The sequence below is a fragment of the Miscanthus floridulus genome, chromosome 9 (genome assembly GCF_019320115.1).
Source record: "Miscanthus floridulus cultivar M001 chromosome 9, ASM1932011v1, whole genome shotgun sequence".
In the NCBI taxonomy this organism is placed as follows: Eukaryota; Viridiplantae; Streptophyta; class Magnoliopsida; order Poales; family Poaceae; genus Miscanthus; species Miscanthus floridulus.
In genome coordinates, this window is record NC_089588.1 from 137,343,441 (window position 1) to 137,358,729 (window position 15,289).

At 44.9% G+C, this 15,289-nt stretch overlaps 1 pseudogene; it reads left to right on the forward strand.

Moving 5' to 3' along the window:
• The window catches only part of LOC136481057 (disease resistance protein RGA5-like), a 42,335-nt pseudogene that overhangs the window by 4,673 nt on the left and 22,373 nt on the right, over positions 1–15,289 (forward strand).

Here is a 15,289-nt window from a genome sequence, read left to right on the forward strand (position 1 = left end):
CCTGTCTCTCTGTTGCGAGGGCCAACAACCGGGGCAGCGCGCGGAAGGAGCACCCGTGACGGTACAACAGGCACGTGGGGGATGGTTCTGGGTCCCTGACGGAGCACCGTAGCCGACGGGGTTAGTTTGAGCCGACGGGAGATGGTGGTGGGGCTGGGAAAGACTAACTCTTGCTAATGTAGTGTATGAAAAGATCAGAGAACAATTTGATTGCTGGGGCTTTGTTTCAGTGTCTCGAACTCCTGACATGACGAAATTGCTCAAGGGCATGTTTTATGAACTTGCTGGCAAGAACATCAATGAAGAAACATTAGGATGAGAGGCAGCTCATTGGTGAACTTAGAAGTTTTCTTCAGACAAAGACATATGAAGGAATCACATACCGCTAGTCATCGATTTATTTATCTAAATGTTATTTCTTAATGTCAATTTTCACCATATTCGTCACTATGTTATACTATAGCTGCCATGTATACAAAAAACAAGTCTGCAGTAAGTCTGAAAGAAAAGCAGCTACATGATTAATCTAATTTGTTTATGATATATGTGATCTTGTCTTACGTGCAGGTACTGCATTGTTATTGATGGCATATGGGATATCTCGGTATGGGAAAGGATTAGATGTGCTTTGCCTGATGATAATGGTGGATACATAATTATCACAACAACCCATATATTCTCAAGGTAGCTGAACAAGTGGGTGGTCCTTACCTGCTAAAACCCCTTTGCCTTGATAACTCCAGAGAATTGTTGTACAGAAGAGTATTTGGCAATGAAGGAAACTACAAATGTCCTGATGCACATTTGACTGAAGTATCTGAATAGAATACTAAAGAAATATGTCGGTGTTAATGGGAACTAAGGCCCGACCTTCCAGTAGATAGATGATAAGTCGAATTGTGGAGATCACGACGTAGATGATCCAAGGACTCCGACCAAGCAGATCGACTACCTTGCAATCACAACACCACTGCTCCGATGGTTATCAACCGAGCACGTAACCCGGATGACCTGGCCAAAAAGTCTAATCCCTGCAAGCAATTCAAGAACACAAGCAAGAACTGGTAAAGGCAACCTGAAATTTCAATTTGGGGAATCACAAACCAAAGTAGCAGCCTAGTTGGTCCGGTACAGAGGCAAAATTTCACAAACTGTGCAGATGCAATCTAAACAAAACCCAAGTTTTGTAGCAGTACATAGGTGATATTTATAATACAAAACAACTCTCCTAGAAGGCTATGAGTGTAGGTCACCACTTGGGGAAGTGGAAGACCAATTGGTTCAGCTTCCATAAAGTCTCTTGGAGTTCACACACGTCTTCTGAGCTTGTGTGCAGCCTTCAGTAAATGAACCATAACTCTTTATTGGGAAGTCCAAAAGACGCCCCGTTTGTTGGGTTAGAAAGTAGACTTGATAGGCTTTTCAATCATTTATAGCATGCACCACGAAACTGCACAGGTTGGTACATAGTTTTATGTGAAGTTGGAGTACTTGTCATGTGAACTCAGTCTTGTGCATGTAAAAGTTTGTTGCTTGAGCGTAAACTTGGTGTAGAGCTTGAAGTTGGCGTAAGCGGAGGTTGGCTCAATGTAAATGGTGTATCAAGACTAGAGGTAGCTCTTGTGCTTTGAGTAAACCATAGCTCGTTGGATGTAAACTGTGCTAATCCCATGTTCCTAAGCAATAAGACATCACAAGACTTTAGTCGGATCCCATCCTCATGAATATTAGTATGTAACATAAGGAATGAACGCACCTCATAATTCAAATGACGTGCATGAGCCCTTTTCATTGGTCCTTCTAAACAATTCGGTGTCGAATTAGTGATAGGGATTGTATTTGATGGAGCGATGTCCTCATCATCCTCCCCCTCTAGAACTGGAGTTGTCCTCGACTCAAGCGCATTTTCGTTGCCCAAGTAAGGCTTCAAATCTGCAATGTTAAACATCGGACTAACCCCAAAGTCTGCAGGCAACTCAAGCTTGTATGCATTGTGCAACACCCCAAAATTTGACCTAGATTTAGAAATCACTAAAAATTTGAACTTTTTAAAAATTTGCATAGGAGATAACATATATAGCTAACCTACATAATTTTTACAAATAAAACAACATAGGAACATAAAAATATATGTGTGAAACTTTGTGTGTGAATGACTGCTTGACTTGTTGAATTTATGGTGGCACCTTTTTACACACTCATGCATTCAAATTTAAAATTGAAATCGTTTAAACATGTGCATAATTGAGTTAGGAAATAGAAAAGGGAATTGAAAATTGGAAAAAGCCTCACGGGCTCATTCTCTCCCTCGGCCCACCGCAGCAGGCCAGCCCATCCCCTCCTCCCTCCCTTCCTCCCGCGCGAGCCGGCCCAGTAGCGCCGCGGACCAGGTCGGGCTGGCCTCGCCCGCTACCCCTTCTCCTCCCTCTCACCCACTGACACCCGGGCCCCGCCCACCAGCTTCGTCGCCTACCTCGCGGCTGGCAGCCATACGCGGCACAGCACCCGCTAGTGCCACCCGGTGCTAGCGGATCGTCAACGGCGACACGGAGACAGCGAGACCCCACGACGCCTCTCTTTTCTTCTCTTCTCCCTCTTCTCCCTCACTGTGAACACGTCAACGGTTGATGCCATGGTCGCTGCTGTGCCAATCCGCCAGAGTAACCGCCAAGGCACTCTGGCATGCGCATGGGCGAGCGCCAGCCATGGTGATGTGACCAGATGAGGTCAGCGGTGCACCCGCAAGCTAGATAAGGACGGCCATGAGAAATATCTCGCCGCCGGGACACTGGCTAGCCGGCCTATAAATAGGCCCGGCAGACGATGCTCTCGCCTTGCGCTCTCCACCACCAGCTTCGTTGAGGGCGGGAACACCTCATCTCCCCCTCCTCTTCCCCATTCCCCTCCTCTTTCCCCTTTTCTTTCACCTTTCCCCAATTCGGGAGTCCACCGGTGCCATCAGCGTCGCCCCCTCTCTTCTCCTTCTCCGCTGCGTCTCTGGCCGATTGGAGCGACCGGTGAGTCCCGAAGCATCTCCTTTTCCTTTTTCTGTAGATAGTTGCTAGCCTAGGTCTCTGTAGTGCGTGGCCCCCGTGAGCCCAGATCCGGCAAGCCGCCATGGCCATTGGCCATCACCAGCGAGGCCACCCCAGGGCACATCACCACCCCAACTGCACTTCTTGTTCACCCACATACACGTACACGTAGTTAGCTGAGTAATATAGGGCCTCTAGGGCCGAGTCTAGTGCACAGCGCCGCCCCGACCACTCCGGCGAGCTGGAATCGCCGCCACGGGCACCCGTTGCCAACGCCGACCCTGCCACCAGCTACGGCGTGACCCCGCAGACCCCGTCCACCTTTCATCCACCACCTCTGAGGGCCGACGCCGCCGGTGTAAGCCATTCCGGTGAGCCCAGCTCCCCCTCCCCTGTTCCATCACCGGTGTGGCCACCTCCATCCATCGTAGTTCCCCCTCCCCCCCTTCTCTGTCTCCACCAGGTGGGACTAGGAGGAAACGGTGTTACCGTCCCCCTCCGTCCCCGTGAGTCCCTCCCTCTCTCCACATCCTTCACTGACACGTGGGCCCACAGCTTTAACATCGATGTTGTCATCACTGCTGACGCAAGCAGGTGGCCCACTTGTCACATACACACACCTCACACACACAGCGTGGGGTACACTTTAGAAAATGTTGGGTACACCCGGCTAGTGTACACAGAGAGTTAGAAATGCATTTTCCTAGCTTAGAAAAATTCCCAAAAAATTTGTAAATAAACTAGATGCATTAAGGAAATTAACCATGTAGTTTGCACCTACTTTTATGGACTAGAAAATGCATATAAAATTCACCCTAGTTAATTAGATATAGAATAAACTTGTAAAATACATAACTTTTAAACCCTAACTCCTGTTTGCATGAAACCACTTCTAAAATTCATCTAAAATCAAACCCTACCATTTGCACCTAGTGCCACCATATAGTTCTTTGTTTTCTTTTGCCTTTTATTTCACATATAGCGGTAGTATTTTTCGACCGATACGTCCGACAAACGACGGTAATCGTCAAGAGGACGAAGACCTGAATTTCATAAACGTGCCGGAAGGTGACAATGATGAAGGCAAGTCCTAGCTCCCCTCCCTACCATCTTGCTTTAAACCACTGAAATGCTAAAACATGACTATGAGATTATTACCCTAGAGAATGAGCTCGATTAATGCGGTATGATTAAGATAAATGGTTATCTTGTTATTTTATGAGCTCCACACCATGACTAGGTTTAGGGATAATAATGGAACCTAAAACTTGTTAAACCAGAAACTAAACCCCGACATGGGGTGAGTAGTGGTAAACTACGGAGGTAGTTTATCATGGCAGGGATGCCTGGAGAGGATTCCTGTGGGAGATACTCGCCTCGGTCACATAAGGACCGGTTCATAGTCCCTCTCGCCTAGTGAGTTATTTCGTACAGCCACATGTCTATATGGGTAGGTTTGATCTCACACCCTGTTAGATAGAGGTATAATATCTACTACGAGGCTAGTGTAGGTAGCTGATTGTCAGGAGCTGATATGGGGGATAGGTTTTCTTCTATGTCCGGTTGGCGTGGATGCTATGTGATCTTCCACGTTAAGCTTTTGGTTTTTAGGCCGTGTTCGAGTCATGTTTATCTTTTGTGGTGATTTGGTATCATCACGTTTGGGGGATTTGGTATCTTCCCGATTTTGTGTTCCAACCCCTGAGAAGTCATAATAGAGTTATATGGACATATAAGGTCGTGTACATTTGGGTACGAGGTCTCGTTAGGTCTATTTCATCCACTGATCATGGATGAGGTTGCACCTATCATGTAGGGAAATTTGTACACATCTGCAGAGTTTATTAAATCTATTTGAATAGCCATATCCTTGGAATGGGCAAATGGTAGGATGGGATACTATGATTAGCTTTACTTTTATGTGTAATGAAACTGGTAATAGAATTGATGTTAACCCGGGCACTAGTGGGAATGGTAATACTCTACTAGGACCCAACCCTTAATCATAATCACCACTACACTTCTATTTCCACCCTATGGTTAGGGCTTCCTGAGTACGTATGTACTCACCCATTGTTGACTCACAGACCTTGGCATAGAAGAAGACTATGACTTCGAAGATGAAGCATACCACGAGGATTAGGTTTCCTGTAAGGAGATACGATTGTAGGAATGTGACATCGAGGCTAGGGTTTCGCCCACGCTCAAGTTGCTTATGGAATAGGATGCCGCTTCGCTGTATAATAATCCCGCTTTGGAAACCACCAATAATGCCGTTTCACGGTCGTAGCCTTCCACTAGATATGTAGCCTATGACCATGCCCCTTGGGCTACGGTTGTAAGACCCTATTTCTAGATATCAATAAAGCTCGGAACCTTCTAATATATATCTGTCTACCATCCCTATGATTAGTGTGTATTTGTGTGTGATCCTGGTGCAAATACGGATGCACTAAAGACTCTCAAATTGAGGGGCCGACACGTTGTCATTGATGTTCTCAAGAATTTTAAAAGGACCATCAGCACGAGGCATTAATTTAGACTTCCTCAACTCAGGAAAACGATCCTTACGCAAGTGTAACCAAACAAGATCGCCAGGTTCAAAAGTTAAATGTTTCCTACCCTTGTTTCCATAAGATCTGTACTTGGCATTCATTTTCTTAATGTTTGTCTTATTTAACTCATGCATTTTAAGAATCCATTCAGCTCGTGATGTAGCATCAGAATTTAATTGGATAGATTGTGGCAATGGTAACAAACCTGTTGGGGCACAGGGTTGAAACCATACACTACCTAGAATGGACTTACCTTGGTAGTGAAGTGTATAGCACAGTTATAAGAGAACTCTATGTGAGGCAAACAATCTTCCCAAACCTTCAAATTTTTCTTCAACACAGCCCGTAACATGGTGGAAAATGTGCGGTTAACAACTTCTGTTTGTCCATCTCTTTGGGGTGGCATGTAGTGGAAAACAGCAGCTTGGTCCCAAGTTACCCCCATAAACATCTCCAGAAATGGCTCAAGAACTTGGCGTCATGATCTGAAACAATTGTGTTTGGCACTCCATGCAGATGAACAATCTCCCTGAAAAACAAATCAGCAACCTTGGTGGCATGATCGCTCTTATGACAAGGAATGAAATGTGCCATTTTAGAAAATCGATCAATGACCACAAAGATAGTATCCCTCCCCCTCTTGGTTCGAGGTAATCCCAAGACAAAGTCTATAGAAATATCCTCCCAAGGCACACTAGGAACTGCAAGAGGCATATAAAGACCATGGGGATTCAAGCAAGACTTAGCTTTGTTGCAAGTAGTGTATCGTGACACATAGCACTCAACATCACATCTCATCTTTGGCCAAAAGAAGTGGCTAGCAAGAACATCTTCAGTTTTCTTCATGCCAAAGTAACCCATCAGACCACCACCATGCGCCTCCTGCAAAAAACAAAAGACGAATAGAACTAGTTGGAACACATAGCTTGTTAGCACGAAAGAGTAGTCCATCAATGAGGGAATATTTGTTCTAGGTGTGGCCATCTCTACAATGTTCAAAAGCCTCTTTGAAGTCCAAATCAGTAGCATATAAACTTTTAATTGTTTCTAAACCAAAGATTTTGTGATCTAGTTGAGACAACATGGTATATTGTCTAGATAAAGCATCAGCAATTACATTATCTTTACCCTTCTTATGCTTATCACATATGGAAATGTCTTTATGAACTCCACCCATTTAGCAGGACGTTTATTCAATTTAGCTTGGCTTCGAATGTGCTTCAAAGATTCATGATCAGAGTGGATAATAAACTCTTTGGGCCAAAGATAATGTTGCCATGTTTCCAAAACATGCACCAAAGCATACAACTCCTTATCATAGGTGGAATAATTTAGACTTGGCCCACTCAACTTTTCACTAAAGCAATGGGTTTACCTTCTACTAGCAGTACCCCACCAATGCCAATGCCACTAGCATTATATTCTAACTTAAAAGTCTTACCAAAGTTCAAAAGTTGGAGTAGAGGGGCACATTAACCTTCTCTTTGAGCGTGTTGAAAGCATGGTCTCATGCTGGACCCCATTGAAATGCAATACCTTTTTTGTCAACTCATTAAGTGGAGCAGCGATGGTGCTAAAATCCTTCACAAAACGGCGATAAACCTTGCAAAACCAAGAAAGCTCCTCACCTATGTGATAGTTTGAGGGATTGGCCAGCTCTTGATGGCTTCAATTTTTGCCTCATCCACTTTGATGCCCTGTGGAGTCACAACATAGCCAAGAAAAGAGACACGATCTGTGCAAAAAGTGCACTTGGCAAGGTTACCGAATAAACATGCATCACGTAAGACAGCAAAAACAACACGTAAGTGTTCTATGTGATCCTCAAAAGATGTACTATATATTAAGATATCATCATAATATACGACCACAAGTTTGTCAATGAAAGCTCGTAAAACCTCATTCATCAAGCGCATGAATGTGCTAGGTATATTGGTTAAACCAAAAGGCATCACCAACCACCCATACAAGCCGAACTTGGTTTTGAAAGCTGTTTTCCATTCATCTCCCAACTTCATTCTCATTTGGTGGTAACCTGAGTGCAAATCAATTTTGGTGAAAAAAAGTAGAACCACTTAATTCATCAAGCATATCGTCCAATCTAGGAATAGGATGATGATACCGTAATCATGATATTGTTAATAGCTCGACAATCAACACACATGCGCCAAGTACCATTTTTCTTTGGGACCAAAAGAATAGGAACAACACAAGGACTAAGCCTTTCTTGAACGTACCCACTATCCAAATGATCTTAGACTTGTCGCTGAATTTCCTTAGTCTCATCCAGATTGGTTCGATAAGCAGCACGGTTTGGCAAAGTTGCTCCAAGGATCAAATCAATTTGGTGCTCGATTCCTCGCAAGGGAGGCAGCCCTGGGGGTACCTCAGCTGGAAACACATCTTTGTATTCCTGCAAAAGGTCAGTAACAATAGGTGGCAAAGATATGGGCATATCATCAAGTGAAAATAAAACTTCTTTGCATATCAAAGCATAGCACAAAGACTCATGATCTGAAATTTCAGCAAGGTCTGATTTTGTGGCAAGCATAACACCACCCTTTAGCTTTATTCCTGTGGAGCTAGAACTATGTGTGGGTTTGTCTATCCTTGGTGGGTAAACCGCGTGAGTAACCTGCTGATTTGTAGATTCTAAGGCTCATTTCTTCTCATTTTCAGCAAGCTCTCGATCACATTGCACAATTTCAGCAGGGGTTAATGGCAGTAAAGTTATCTTCTTCCCCTTTGTGGTTGAGAGTGTATGTGTTACTTCTACCATGGTGCGTAGCATCTGTATCAAAACCCCAAGGACGTCCTAACAAAAGAGAACATGCTTGCATAGGCACAACATCAAAATCAGCATGATCATGGTAGGAACCAATGGAAAAATGCACCCTCGCAGATTGTGTCACCTTCACCTTACTACAATTGTTGAACCATTGAACATGGTAGGGATGAGGGTGTGCTCATGTGGTCAAGCCAAGCTTCTTGACTAGATCTGAGCTTACCAAGTTGTTATAGCTTCCACCATCGATTATGGCACGAACACAGTAATCATGACAATGAGAAACATCTGAAATAAATTGTGGTGTTGAAGCATCTCTTCTGGCTTGATTTAAGCAATCAAAACACGCTGCACAATAATGGTTCCATAATTTGCAGTGGGCAGCAGTACCCAAGACTTTGTCCCCTCTTTCACCCGTGTCCTCATCATCATCAGGAGCTGCAAGATTAGTGACAAGTGCAACTTCATCCTCAACATCATTAGCACTAACATACCCACCATCATTGGTTTCAATTAATGTAGGCTTGATGACTTGGGCAGTCCTTCATGACATGTCCCATGCCGTGGCAACGGTGCCACACAATGGGTTTGGCACGTCCCGTGGAAGTGGCCGAAGAAGAGGACTTGGCTGGGGCCTGCAACTGTAGACTTGCTCACCTCTGTTACACGTGGTGATGAAGATGGGGTTGGTGTACACGTCTGAGCTGAGGATGGGGCAGTTTTGGCTTGCCCTGATGTGGATCCTGGTGTCGAATAAGTCCCAAAAGTGTTCCGTGCAGCTTGTTGACGACCATGCAGTTCTTTTTCAGCCAACAAAGCAAGATGGAGCAATCGATTGGTTGTATTATAATCCTTATAATCAACAATGTCCAGAATTTCTCGACGTAAACCTGAATGGCGGAAACAAACCATTCTATCCTCATCACGTTCCTGTACATCATAACCAAACATGGTGATTTGCATCTCTTGATAGTAGTCGTGGATAGATTTATTTCCTTGATTTAGTCGCTGCAACTTTTTTTTTCAAATCACGTTTATATGTTGTGGGAAGGAATCTACCATGCATAGCTTGCTTTAATCTATCCCAAGTGTTAGGTTCCAAACCGGAATTAACAAGCTTGTTCCACCACAAAATAGCATATCCGATGAACTCACAAGTAGCAAGACGAACTCTATGAATTTTGGGAACCATGGGTGTTAAATTTCGCCTCAACAATCATCTCCCCATCAAGATGAGCATCCCCATCATATGATCCATTGTTACCTCTCATACCTTCGCGGTGGTGGTTTTGTCGACGTTGGTCATGTCCACCATCGTGTCTATGGCCATCTTGCCCAGCATTACTAGCATCATCGTCCTCTTCATCTCCATGGTTGGGCTCTTCGGGCGGCTGCTCAAGATTGTCGACACGAGTGGTAAGGTTTGCAATGCTTATCTGAATGTTCCGAAGGAGCTGCAATTGGACCATGTGCTTTTCTTGCAGAATATTGGTCAGTTCATCCTTCGATATGCAAGCACTAAAATCAGTAGGAGCAGCAACACCTGACATGATTAGTGAACAAAGAACAATAACAAGGTAGTAACGCTATCAACTATGGGGGTAGTAGAAGTGGCATCACTCACACTTAAGCACCTTACCACGTGCTTGCAAGTGTTCTTACCCACACAGCAGGGCAGTCAACCGGTGGCTGGTTCGTGATAAATCGTTGAGCGTGGACAGATTGCAAGGAAAAATCTATCCGAACAGAGAAAGGTGGAGCTTGGAAGGCTCAATATGTAGCAAGGTTTAGCAAATACTATGAACATGGTTGCAAAGTTGAATAAATATCCAAAGCACAAGTCACAGTTGCTAGTACTTAACGTGTCCCTAGACCTAGGTCAACAAGATAAAAGAAAGGACCAAGCACCAAACACAAAGCTGAATGAATAGATTGCTTCTTGTTTTCTTCTTTCTTTTCTTTTCTCTTTTTTTACCTCTTTTTTTTCAGGTCACTTAGTTTCTCCCTTTTTTTCCACCTCTTTTTTTATGTCACTCTTTTTTCCCTTATCTCTGTTTTTTTTTCATGTTACCAACTAGAGCTCTTGGGAGCTCTCTTTTCTCATGGGGGATGGACCCTGATTCTTGCATTGGGTAACTGTCTCTTTCTCTTGACATCTTCAGAAAACTAAAATAGAAGGCACGAATATGAACACAACATGTGTAACTGTGACATAGGAAAAATAAAGTAAATGTAACCTTGGCCAGGTTTCATAGAGGATTGTATAAACTAGGCACCGAAAAGAAAGCATAAATAGGATTTGCTAGATGATCAAGGAGGGCTGCAGTAGCAAGGCGAGTGATGCAAGGCGGCTTGCGACCTATCTAGGGCTGAGCGTGGCGAGAGTAAACACAAGGCGGCTTGCGGGGCAAATCGAGTAGTGTGATGGCTCGACCTATTGTTGGGGTGGTGGAAATGGGAAAACGGCACAAAAACAAAGCGTGCAAGGGCAATTGAACTAAGACCAAGAACACGACTCTAGAGCAGCAACAAAAACTCGACCACAGATACAAACTCAAACAACGCGAAACTGAAAACAGTATTGCAAAGGCACAAAGTGGTTGTAGGACAGCGGAAAATAAGTGGGTTGTTTTTGGCTTTTTTGTGGACTGTAGGTGATGAACACAATAAAAAAACTAAAGGAAGACTGAGATAATACCTAGCGGTAAACCTAACAATTTGATGCCAGATAATGGGAACTATGGCCCGATCTCCCGATAGATAGATGATAAGTCGAATTGTGGAGATCACGACATAGATGACCCAAGGACTCGACCGAGAAGATCGACTATCTTGCAATCACAACACCACTGCTCCAATGGTTATCAACCGAGCACGTAATCCAAATCACCTCGCCAAGAAGGCTAATCCCTGCAAGTGATTTCAGAACACAAGCAAGAACATGTAAAGGAAATCTGAAGTTGCAATTTGGGGAATCACAAACCAAAGTAGCAGCCTGGTCGGTCTGGTACAGAGGCGAAATCTCACAAACAAAGTGTGCAAATGCAATCTAAGCAAAACCCAAGTTTTGTAGCAGTACATAGGTGATATTTATAATAGAAAACAACTCTGCTAGAAGGCTATGGGCGCAGGTCACCAGTTGGGGAAGTGGAAGACCAATTGGTTCAGCTTCCATGAAGTCTCTTGGAGTTCTCGCGTATCTTCTGAGCTTCTGTGCAGCCTTCAGTAAATCAACCATAACTCTTTATTGGGAAGTCCAAAAGTTGCTCCGTTTGTTGGGTTAGAAAGTAGACTTGATAGGCTTTTGCAATCATGTATAGCATGCACCACGAAAATTGCAAAAGGTTGGTACAGATTTTTATGTGAAGTTGGAGTACTTGTCATGTGAACTCAGTCTTGTGCATGTAAACGTTTGTTGCTTGAGCGTAAACTTGGTGTAGAGCTTGAAGTTGGCTTAAGCGGAGGTTGGCTCGATGTAAATGGTGTATCAAGACTTGAGGTTGTTCTTGTGCTTTGCGTAAACCATAGCTCGTTGGATGTAAACTGTGCTAATCTCATGTTCCTAAGCAATAACACAACGCAAGACTTTAGTAGCATCCAATGCTCATGAATATTAGTATAAGATAAGGAACGAACGCACCTCATAATTCAAATGATGTGCACGAGCCCTTGGCATTGGTCCTTCTAAAGAATTCGGTGTCGAATTAGTGATAGGGATTGTATCTGATGGAGCGATGTCCTCATCAGGTGTACCATTAGCAATCATTACTATAGCTAGCTTCTTGGCTATTAAAGGAAGAAACAAAATGGAGTGGAGCGAGGTTTACAATTCTATTGGTATTGGCCTAGAAGATGCACTAATGTAGAGAACATTAACACATTAACCTACAGTAGGGGGCACTTGCATTGGGCTATTAGCTTGTACTCTAGGTGCAACACCTTGGCATTGACACATTAAACGCCGACGTAGCTAACCTCAGCGTCAACTGATTAAACACCGAGCTTCGGTGGGACCGACATGTTGGCATTTACGTGGCAAGTGTTTAGCGTTAAATCGTAGGGCGCCGAGCCACATATCTCGGCATAGTGTCATTGTACGTCGAGCTTTGATTCCATTTTTAGAAAAGATTTCATCAAAGGTCTATTTATAAACTAAGCTTTTAAAAAGGACCAAAATACAAAATTTCACTTGGAAGCCTAACTTCCGTTGAAGAGCTGTCAACATTACATTGTGACACCACGGACATTACAAAAGAGCTATGCCATCTAACGGAACTAAGGGTGCTGGACAATTTCTGTCAAACTGAATCGAATAATAACTTGGAGAAATCTCTGGTGGAGTGCCTATGCAAGCTGAAAAAAATTTCGAGGAGCATGCAACTTTGATGCTTTGGTCGCGCCTCAACATCTTCATAGGCTGAAACCAAATGACCGCTGGTTCTCTACACTGCCAGATTGGATGAATACCTTGCTCTAGGAGCTCTCGCTCCTAGGATCTCCCTTAATCAGACATGCAAGAACAAGCTGGTGTGAGCGAGCTTATAGTTGTCACCACCATATCTCTAGGAGAGCACACGCACGCCGCGGGAGGGCCCGTGCTGGGCAAAGCCGGTGGAGGCCGGCCGGATGTGGATCCGGCCTGATCGATCTGCTCGGTAGGAGTCCGAAGGATGCGTGAAGTCTCGGCATGAGAGAGAAATCCAGAGTTTCTTGATTCTGCTGCCGTGGGAGCGCCGGTGAAGAAGGTGGAGGAGCGCGGTGCCCCCACCTCCGCCTGCTAGCTCGCGTGGCTCCCCGCGCTCCAGCGACGGCGGCGAGCTGGGAGGCGCGCATGGCGAGCACGATGGTGCGACAGTGGTGGGAAGAGAGAGAGCTGCGCTAGCCGCTAGGTCTGGGTCGCGCCACTATGGGGGCGGCTCTCCACAAAACATGTAGAAAGCGAGACCGAGTGGGTTTTAATGACCCTAATATTTTATGGTAAAGACTTCATGTTGGCTGTCCGTGCGTTTGTGGCTTCGCACGCACACGGCACATCCGAATCGAACCGTAGAGCTGGTGCGGTCGAACATGATTTTTTTAACACTTTTTGTAAACTAATTTTAAATCTAACACTGTTTTTTTTAAACTAACACTTTTGGCCGCGCCTATTGCCATGGCGCGGCGAAACGCCTGTGTCGCGCCATGCATGGTGGCGCAGCAGGAGGATGACGTGTCGACGACCGGTGCTGCTGACCGGTGACGTGACAGGGTCTGCCGCGCCACCGATCTTGGCGCGGTGGTGACGCGCCACGGAGCATGGCGTGGCAGGACAAGATAAATATCACGAGTGAGCCCGCACGCTAGCCCGCCCGCCCGCACGCCGCGCAGCGCCCGCCCGCCTGCCGCCGCGCAGCGCCCCGCTGCCAGCGCCCGCACGCGCCCGGACGCCCGCCCACTCGCGCCGGCTGTGCCCACATGCGCCCGCCCACTCCCGCCGCGCAGCGCCCGTGCCGGCCGCGCCACGAACGCCGACGCATCACGGCCGCCCGCTCATATCAAGGTACCTTCCTCTCGATTTCATGTTATTATGATTGTTATTGATTTAGGATAGTTAGTGATTTAGGATAGTTAAGTTTGTGATTTAGGATAGTTAGTGATTTAGGATATTTAGGGTTTTATGATTGTTATCGATATAGGATAGTTAGTGATTTAGGATAGTTAGTGATTTAGTATAGTTAGTGATTTAGGATAGTTAGGGTTAGTGATTTAGGATAGCTAGGTTAGTGAATTTGTTTGTTTAGGTATGTAGTTTTTAGGTTTGAGGTTGTGTGTTGTAGTATAGTTAAGGTTTGGTTAGGTAGTTAGGGTTTAGGTTACTGTTAGTTAGGATTTTGGGTTTAGGGATTGATTAGGTATTTATTATTTAGTTTATAGTTAGTTATTTAGTTAGGGGTTTTGGGTATAGATACTAGTTTTCAAGTGTCGGTACTTAGTAGTGTGTGATACGTCGATTTGGATGACTTGATGAAGTTTCGTCAAATGCTTATTTTCTTAGTCAAGTTGTTTAATATATCTGTTAATGTTAATTTGAATATATACATGTGCTTTCATATTGTTTTTGTATTGCATAACAAGTAGTTCAAATTTTGCAATGCTACATAATGTTAATTTGAATATTGTTAATTTGAATACTCTAACTCTTTGTTTTTCAATTTGTAACAGGATGGTCCCTCCCACGTAGCACCCGTTGTATCCCATTCTTGAGGTGGAGTACGACGACCAGCACCGAGCACACATCTTGAGTGACACCGACGCAGAGGTGGCCTTGCCTCCTTCGAGGCCCCGCACGCACACCAGGCCGCACCAGTGGGACGAGCGTTATGCGCCGTATATACGGCGTGTCGGCTTCCTCGAGCTTGTCCGTATTGTCCACTATGGTCTTCCGCCCCTTGACCCAGCACTACTTACTGCAGCTGTAGACAGGTGCGAGTGCCTTCTTTGTACGTAAATATTCTTATAACAAATTTGAGTCAACTAACAGTCGTTCTATTCTTATAATAGGTGGAGGCCTGAGACCCACACATTCCACCTACCTTGCGGCGAGATGACCTTGACCATGCAGGACGTGAAGGCTATCTTTGGCCTTCAGTTGGGAGGACTTCCTGTGACGGGTATAGTTGACAACGATCACTGGAGGGAGCTGGTGGCTCAGTTCACTGGCTTTCTTCCACCGGACGACGAGGTTTCAAAGAAAAATAAGTGAGCAATTCAAGCCTATTTAATACTTGCATTGCTTTCCTGCAGCCATTGGGTCTCATTTTCTTTGGTGAATTTCAGGAAAAGTTCCGATGTTTCATTGTCCTGGACCACAGAGCACTTTGATTACTTGGACCCACAGGCTAAGGAGGCTCAGATCGACAGGTTCGCTAGAGTGT